Here is a 9595-nt window from a genome sequence, read left to right as displayed (position 1 = left end):
GGAAGTCCTACATAGGACTCGATTCCGGGTCTCCAGGATCACACCCCAGGCTGCAGGCGGCGCTAAACCGCTGCACCACCGGGGCTGCCCAACTTTCTTCTCTTCTTTTGCTTGTTTTAAAATTCTCCTTTATCACTAATTTTTGCCATTTGAATTAACATGCATTGTGGTGTAGACTCCTTGAGTTGATTTTACTGGAGGCTCTTTATACCTCTAAACTCTTGATTTCTGTTTCCTTCATCAGTTTTGTGAAGTTTTCAGCTATTATTTTCTCAAATAATTATTTGACCCCTTTCTCTCTCTTCTCCCTCTGTGATCTATAATGCAAATATTTTTATGGTTGATCGGGTTGCTGAGTTTCCTAGGCCTATTTTTACTTTGTTTTTCCCCTCTCCCTTCTTCAACTTAATTGCTTTTTATACCCTGTTTTTCAGATCACAGATCTGTTCTGGTTCCTCTATTCCTTGTTTTCATCCATGTATTTTTAATTTCACTTATTGAGTTCTTCAGGACTGATTGGATACTTTTTATGCTCTCCATCTCTTGGCTGAAGATCTCGCTTAGGTCATTTCCTCTTTTCTAAGGTCTAGCAAGTATCTTTATGACCATTACTTTAAATTTTTTTATCAGGTGTATTACTTTTCTCCTTTTTACTTAGCTCTCTTGTTGTGAATTTGACCTGTTCTTTCATTTAGGACATATTCCTCTGTCTCCTCATTTTGTCCAACTCTGTTTCTATGTGTCAGGAAAGTTAGCTATGTCTCTTGCTATTGAAAGTAGTGACCTCTGGATGCCTGGGTGACTCAGTGGTTGAGCATCTGCCTTTGACTCAGGTCATGATCCCAGGGTCCTGGGATTGAGTCCCACATTGGACTCTCCGCAGGGAGCCTGATTCTCCCTCTGCCTGTGTCTCTGCCTCTCTCTGTATGTTACTCATGAATAAATTTTTGTTTTTTAAAGCAGTGCCCTACTGAAGAGGAGGTTCTGTAGTGACCTCCAGTTCAGTGGTCCCTCTTTTTCAGAATCTGGCACTTCAAGTGTGTCTGAAATGTGAGCTGTATGTGCCCTCCTATGGTGACTAAGCCACTTTACTTTGAGTCCTTTCATCTGCAATGAGTGAGTCTCAGCTGAGGCCACAATCCTATATTGCCAGCAATCCCCAGGGTGACAGCTCTGCTGCTATCTCTGAGCCATACAAATAGCAAGCATCCTGCATTCCTCCTTTAATTCAGGATACTTGGAGCAACAGGTCCAGTCCAGTAGGTGTCTGTAGTTACAGAAACCTGTAGAACAGAAACCTTCACAGAAAAGCTTGTTTCTACTAAAAGACCTGGAGATGTCAACCAGAACAGGGAAAGCATGAAGACCTTGGCCACATGAGAACATCTATAACATGAACATCACCAAATATTTCCACTACTACAAACATGTCAGGAAGCAAAAGCAAAAGAAAACCTATGAATTTCATTAACATGAATTCAACATGAGGGGGAGTTGCAAGATTTTATTAGTTTATTTGAGAGAAAGATAAAGCACAAGCAAATGAGGGGCACAGAAAGAGAGAGACAGAGACAGAGAGAGGGAGAGAGAATATCCAGCAGATTCCTCACTGAGCACAGAGCCTGGCACAGCCCTTGATCCCAGGTTCTTAAGATCATAATCTGAGCTGAAGTCAGATGCTTAATCAGTTGAGTCAACCAGGCACACCTCAACACAGATTTTTATTAAGGACATGTTTCATGCAGGTGAGATTCCTTCATTTTTTTTAAGATTTTATTTATTTATTCATGAGAGACACACAGAGAGAGAGAGAGAGACAGAGACACAGACAGAGACACAGACAGGAGAAGCAGGCTCCCTGCAGGAAGACTGATGTGGAACTCGATCCTGGGACTCCAGGATCACACCCTGGGCTGAAGGCAGGTCGCTGAGCCACCCAGGGATCCCCACAAGTGAGACTCCTTGCTAAGGATACAAATAATAAAAAGACATAGACTTTGCTTCAAAATCATAAAAATTAGAGGGATAAAGAGACCTATGAGGGGCAATAAGGGCTGAGGGGCAGGAATAGAACTGCCAAAGTTCAAAAAAGGTGGTGGAAATTCTTATAATGTAAACTGATTCAACTTGTGAAACAGGGAGGGCTCACTGGAGGAAGTGACATCTGATGCCTGTGACTCATGGAGGTTGCTGGGACTTCATTTTACATTGAGTTACATTTTGAGATTTAAGTTCCAGAACCATGTTAGAACAACAAACCACGCTAAATCACACTGAGCTTACATTGAGAACTGGTCAATAAGCGGAATTGAAAGAAATTTACATGCAGAGTTACCAGGACATGACCACTGAGCTGGGTTTAGGTAAATCCTGGGGCCTGGGTTGCTGAGATCTCTCTCTCCAAAAGGAAGTCCGTGCACTGAGGTCTCCAGTGTGTTTTCCTGGGAGGAACAAGGAGGAGGCCCTCTGCAGCAGGTGGAGGGGAGGCTGCAGGGGGAAAGGCACGGGCCGCAGGAGGGCTGAGGACACACTGAAAGGTGGGGAGACATGTGGGAAAGCGCAGAAAAGGGGTTCCAGAGACTCACCAGCACTTCCAGAGCCACCACGCCAGGCCTGCCAGGAGCACCAGGGGCACGATCACCACCAGGAAGACCAAGCCCACGGAGGGGGCTGCTCTGTGGGGTTGGGCACAGAGGGTGTCATTTCCCGTCCACCCTGGGTTGAGCTGGTCCCAGGACCTCTCCGCCCCATCACCCTCTCCCTGAACAACCACCCATCCTCCTTTCACTTCTACCATCCCTCCTCAGAGATGGGACTTTTTTGCTTTAATGTCTTTATTATTATTATTTTTATTGGTGTTCAATTTGCCAACATATAGAATAGCACAACACCCAGTGCTCATCCAATCAAGTGCCCCGCTCAGTGCCCGCCACCCAGTCACCCCCCCCCCACATCCCCTTCCACCACCCTAGTTCGTTTCCCAGAGTTAGGAGTCTCTCATGTTCTGTCTCCCTTTCTGTTATTTCCCACTCATTTTTTCTCCTTTACCCTTTATTCACTTTCACTATTTTTTATATTCCCCAAGTGAATGAGACCATATAATGTTTGTCCTCCTCCGATTGACTTACTTCACTCAGCATAATACCCTTCAGTTCCATCCACATTGAAGCAAATGGTGGGTATTTGTCATTTCTAATGGCTGAGGAATATCCCATTGTATCCATAGACCACAGCTTCTTTATCCATTCATCTTTCAATGGACACCGAGGCTCCTTCCACAGTTGGGCTATTGTGGACATTGCTGCTGTGAACATCGGGGTGCAGGTGTCCCGGCGTTTCACTGCATCTGTATCTTTGGGGTAAATCCCCAGCAGTGCAATTGCTGGGTCGTAGGGCAGGTCTATTTTTAACTCTTTGAGGAACCACCACACAGTTTTCCAGAGTGGCTGCACCAGTTCACATTCCCAGCAACAGTGCAGGAGGGCTCCCCTTTCTCCACATCCTCTCCAACATTTGTTGTTTCCTGTCTTGTTAATTTTCCCCATTCTCACTGGTGTGCGGTGGTATCTCATTGTGGTTTTGATCTGTATTTCCCTGATGGCAAGTCATGCAGAGCATTTTCTCATGTGTGTGTTGGCCATGTCTATGTCTTCCTCTGTGAGATTTCTGTTCATGTCTTTTGCCCATTTTATGATTGGATTGTTTGTTTCTCTGCTCTTCAGTTTAATAGGTTCTTTATAGATCTTGGAAACTAGCCCTTTATCTGATACATCATTTGCAAATATCTTCTCCCATTCTGTAGGTTGTCTTTGAGTTTTGTTGACGGTATATTTTGCTGTGCAGAAGCTTCTTATCTTGATGAAGTCCCAATAGTTCATTTATGCTTTTGTTTCTCTTGCCTTCATGGATGTATCTTGCAAGAAGTTAGTGTGGCCGAATTCAAAAAGGGTGTTGCCTGTGTTCTTCTCTAGGATTTTGATGGAATCTTGTCTCACATTTAGATCTTTCATCCATTTTGAGTTCATCTTTGTGTATGGTGCAAGAGAGTGGTCTAGTTTCATTCTTCTGCATGTGGATGTCCAATTTTCCCAGCACCATTTATTGAAGAGACTGTCTTTCTTCCAGTGGATCGTCTTTCCTCCTTTATTGAATATTAGTTGACCATAAAGTTCAGGGTCCACTTCTGGGTTCTCTATTCTGTTCCATTGATCTATGTGTCTGTTTTTGTGCCAGTACCACACTGTCTTGATGACCACAGCTTTGTAGTACAACCTGAAATCGGGCATTGTGATGCCCCCAGATATGGTTTTCTTTTTCAATATTCCCCTGGCTATTCGGGGTCTTTTCTGATTCCACACAAATCTTAAAATAATTTGTTCCAACTCTCTGAAGAAAGTCCATGGTATTTTGATAGGGATTGCATTAAACGTGTACATTGCCCTGGGTAACATTGACATTTTCACAATATTAATTCTGCCAATCCATGAGCATGGAATATTTTTCCATCTCTTTGTGTCTTCCTCAATTTCTTTCAGAAGTTGTTCTGTAGTTTTTAGGGTATAGATCCATTACCTCTTTGGTTAGGTTTATTCCTGGGTATCTTATGCTTTTGGGTGCAATTGTAAGTGGGACTGACTCCTTCATTTCTCTTTCTTCAGTCTTATTGTTATTGTATAGATATGCCACTGATTTCTGGGCATTGATTTTGTATCCTGCCACACTGCCAAATTGCTGTATGAGTTCTAGCAATCTTGGGGTGGAGTCTTTTGAGTTTTCTATGTACAGTATCATGTCATCTGAGAAGAAGAGAGTTTGACTTCTTCTTTGCCAATTTGAATGGCTTTTATGTCCATCACTTTGGATAGACACACCTTTCCACCTCTAGAACTGTCACCATCATCCTCTCTTTCTCATGGCTCTTTCTTACCCTGAATTTGAGGGCATGGTGCAGATTTCTGAGTGTAGAATGCAGAATACTTGGAGGGAGGGAGCAGGACTGACCTTGTAGCTGGAGATTCACCTTCCCTGCTTCATAGAGACTCAGCAGGAACCCGGGGCAAGTGTCATAGAGGAGTGTGTGTACTAATTTGTGGATGATATAGAACTGAGTCAGTTGTTTGCAGATCTGTTGAGCCCTACTTCCTCCATTTGGAGATGGCCATCATGACATGCTCTAGAAGCTCAGGAAATCTGATCCTTGGTGAACAATCTGGGCAAAGCCTACTGATGGTTCCCCAACATATAGCTCACAGCTTCTGCCATTGTACTTGGAAGGGATCTGGGCAAGAAAGACAGTGTTACAGAACAGGGAGGGTGAAGGGGATGAAATGAGATGAGCAGAAGCCATGGATGGTGGAAGCAGAGGGAGAAATTCAGGGAATTGGAGGGAATGGAGCAAAGTTTGGTTTGAGGGGAGACTCAGACAAAATGGTGGTTGCTGGAGGTGAAGGAAGAGTTGAATACTTGAGGAAAGAATATTGAAAGAGGGGCATGAAGGGTGTGGACAGAGAATAGGGAAAGGCTCAGTGGGAGAGCTATGCTAGAAATAATCTAGGGTGAAGGTAGAGCAGTGGGGCATAGGGTCACATAGACAAACATTGATGATGGGATACAATGGGGAGAAAAGCAGTGTCAAGGAGTCAGTCACAGAGTGAGGACCAGAGGTGCCTGGTTGGAGGCCAGGGAAACGGGTGGTCATAGGAGAACTAGTGGGACAGGAGAGCCCAGCCTGTGGTCAATGAGAGGAGTGGGACGGAGCAGAAGATGTGAAGCTTTTCAGGAATCATGGTCTGGGTCCACGCTCTGCCCATAGTGGTGTGATTCAGCTTCATGATGGGGACACATGAGGTTAAGAAGCCAGTGGAGGCTCTTTCCTTGAGGAGGAAGGATCCAAGGACACACACAGACCTGCCTTTTCCATCCCACCCTCGAGGGTGGTGAATTCACATTCAAACTGCCAATCACTGACACTGTCATGAATTATCTGAAGAAATCTCATGGAGTTTGTATGGAGTATCCTTTCCAGCTCTGTGAGCTGCTCCTTGCTGAAGTGACCAGTGGACCAAGGCCACATGAAAATGGAAGCACCATTCTTGCTATCCCAGACATGAGTCTGAACTTCACCAAGCCAAGAAGAGCCCAGATCTTGCATCCAGCAATGGTTATAAAAGGATGAGGTCAGGATGATTTGGAAGGAGATTGGCTCTTGGAAGTCTGTGGGAAAAGAATAGATTCACTTTGGAAGAGGAGGACAATGGGAAAGAGAAAATGGAGAACAAGGTGCCGGGGATGGAAACCAAAATATGGGGAGCAGGGAAGCCATAGTTGTCTCAGGAGACACGTGCTGCCCCAGAGCCTAAGCCTCGTACCCATCTTTCAGGAAAGCACAGGGCCCTGGGGCCCAAGTTGCTAAGGAAGGAACCAGGCTGACACTCCCATCCCTGGGTATATGGTAGCACCCACTCCACCACTGTACACAGGCACATGAATACACAAATACACACACACACAATATATATGCACATTTACACTATCCCACACAAACATACCTGTAGATACTCATGCACACTCTAAGAAAAAGAAGCTTGCTTGAAACAATATTTCTAAAGTGATGACTCTTGCTCATGTTTGCCCTTCATAATGTTGACTTGCTGGTTGGCCTCAGGTGTTTCTCCCCCCTCATGACCTCCACATAACAAAGGGCCTGGCAAGTGGTAGGTGCTCAATAATTATTTATGAATGATTGAATTAATTCAGTTCTGAGATCCAGTTACTCTTAAATACTATGGGGATGTTCAACACAAAAAATTTTTAAGCATCACAAAGTATTAGCTATAATTCTACTTGATGAAATGACAATCTTACCCATTTTTTCTTGAGAATAAAGCCATATGCTAATAACTATGAAATTTAGATAGAGAGTCCAGCTGTAAATCCTCTATTGTTTATCATTAAATACCATGAGAATTTGAGGCAACTGAAGTTAGTAGAATGTTCTAGAATCATGTATCCAGATTCTTTTCTTACTCTTCCTGGTTTAATGTTCCATGCTTCTTTTATCATGAGCTGACCTCTGCTGGACATGCTGACCTTCCTTTTTCATGATGGTCTTAAGTGTTTTATGACACTTCAATATTTGTTTGTGCTTTACATCACCTGGATAAATGTGTTTGGCTATTTGACTTGTTATTTCTTGGCTAGCAAGTAAACAGGAGTAATCTCAGGTTAATGTTAGACAGATAATATTTTTTGGAAAGTTGATTGGAATATAGAAAGAGTGCACTCCCATTGTCAAAATTTTGAAAAGCTGAATGATCAAAAATCCTGTCTGTTGACAAGAGCCAAAGGATCAGGGCAACTTGTTAACCCAAAATCTGGGGAAAGGCAGTCACCTCCAAAGAAATAGGGGATGCAATCCTTGGCTTGCTTGGGACAGATGCAAGATGCTCTATAGGTCAGAAAGAATAAACCTGCTGAAATTGTTAACAAATGACCGAAGGCTAGCCTGAGTACCAGGAGCCCTGAGAATGACAGACTTGAAATTCTCTGTATCTCTAGTCTTCTTTCTATCAACCTCACCAAGGACTCTTGACTGGTTAGTATCCAGGATACAGACCAGGAACTGCTGGTCTGGGAACTGCTTTTTCCTGGTACAAGTCTAAGGCCTGAGAGCAGGTGTTCTCTGAGAAGGGCAGGAAGACCACTATCTCCCAACAGAAAGAAGACTTAACCAAAAGTGGAAAGGACAGGGAGCCCCACTGCCTCAGGGCACAGGTGTAACCACAGTGCAGCTGGAGGGGGAGGGACAGTGAGGGAGGGACTGTCCCTCCCCCTGTCCCAAACTAAGAGGTTCATTCTACTGAGGTAAACTCAGGAAACCTTAGGAGGCCCAATCCCAAAACTGAAAAACAAAGCACCTGGCTGAGGATCAGATTGGACCAGAACAGAGCTGGTGCCCCATTCTCTGTCCCAAGCAGGCTAGCCAGCAGGGTACCACGAGCTGCTCTACTGGTCAAGGGGCAAGTGGATGAAGATGTCAAGGAGAAAGAACTTGCTCTTTGCCTTTCACAGTCCTTCCTGCTGGACTACAATCAGATTGACATGAGACAGATTAACAGGAGAAAATTAAATTCAATTGCATATGTACAGAGAATCCACACAGAAATGGAATTCCAGAGACAATAAGTCAACATGAAGCTTCTGTGAGCTCAGGAGAGTCATAGAGGCCTGAGGATACAAAGGGGAGAAAGACCAATAGTAGAAGGTGAGAGGAGAGGTTTGGAAGACAAAGCTGCTCTATTATGCAGATAAGTTTCTTAGGTAAAGAGGAATATTTGTTAATAATTCCCTTCCTGATATTGGCATGCAAGTGAAGGGGAGGTCAAGACTTTTCTTTAATATGCTGGGTTTTTATTGCTTTTAACTCAAAATAACGTTTATGTCAATGCGGCCCATTTTGGGAAGGCCTGCTGTTGGTCCCTATAAAAGATCAATCATGGGTGCCTGGGTGGCTCAGTCAGTGAAGTGTCTGCCTTTGGCTCAGGTCATGATCCCCGGGTCCTGGTATCCAGTCCTGCATCTGGGTTCATGCTCACCGGGGAGCTTCTCCTTCTGCCCCTCTCACTTGCTCCTATGCTTTCTCTCTCTTTCAAATAAATAAATAAAATCTTTTTAAAAAATCAACCTGAGGCAGAACCCAAATGTAATACTCACAGTTGATAAGTATCAAACCCTCATGCAAACAGCTCAACCCTACAAAGAAAGTAATGGAAGAGAAATATGAGGACTGTGGAAACAATCAGCACAAACCCAGGTACCTCAACTAGAGGGACTGATCCCCCTACACAACACTTAGCAAAAGAACAGGAAGACACATTGCCATGCCAATAAAAAATATATATATATCGTATGTACCTCAGTGTCTTATTCTCCTGAGATGTCTGCATTTTGATAAAAAATTATTAAACACATGCAAATAAAAGCAGGGGGGTGGTGCCCCCAGGCACCTAAGAGAGTCTGCATTTGCCATTTGAGCCCTTGTGCCCGAGGAAGAGTGACATTTTGCACATTAAATGAACAAAAGCCACAGCAACAAGAACAAGAAGCACTATGGGAAGGAAGGAGAAGGAAGAGTGATAATGAAATGAGGAGTGCAGCTCTGGCAACAAAGCGTCTGGAACTGGCCAGAGACACCAAAGGGCATAACAGATGCACGAGAAGGACCCAGAAGACAGAGTGTAAACAAGCAGAATTAGAGGTCTCTAGAAAAAAAAAAGGCAAATATAGCTTTTCTGGCATAGGAAAAGTCATTTTCGGCCACTAGTCAGCCAGTGAAAGAAGGTAAGAAGAGCCACCATCAAGTCAGGAGATAGCCCAGGAGATAACCTCACATCACACTAAATCAGTGGGGAAACTCCCGGGGCTGGTTCAAAAGTGAGGGCTGACCTGGCACACACTCTTGAGTCATCTCTGCAGGGTCTAAACCTGTTGGGGCACCCAGATGCTGGCCCTACTGCAGCCAGAGAATTGGTGATGCCCACTCCCGTGGATCTCATGACTGACCTCATGTCTGTCACCTTCAGATGACTTTTCCCCA

The 9595-nt window shown here is 44.2% G+C and overlaps 1 pseudogene; it reads right to left on the bottom strand.

Annotated features, from left to right (window-relative positions):
- Positions 1–1179: 1179 nt before the first annotated feature.
- Positions 1180–6226, bottom strand: LOC129515123 (T-cell surface glycoprotein CD1a-like; annotated as a pseudogene).
- Positions 6227–9595: the final 3369 nt, after the last annotated feature.

Source organism: Nyctereutes procyonoides, unplaced genomic scaffold (genome assembly GCF_905146905.1).
Source record: "Nyctereutes procyonoides isolate TBG_1078 unplaced genomic scaffold, NYPRO_anot_genome, whole genome shotgun sequence".
NCBI classification, from domain to species: Eukaryota; Metazoa; Chordata; class Mammalia; order Carnivora; family Canidae; genus Nyctereutes; species Nyctereutes procyonoides.
This window is presented reverse-complemented; position numbering and strand designations above follow the sequence as displayed.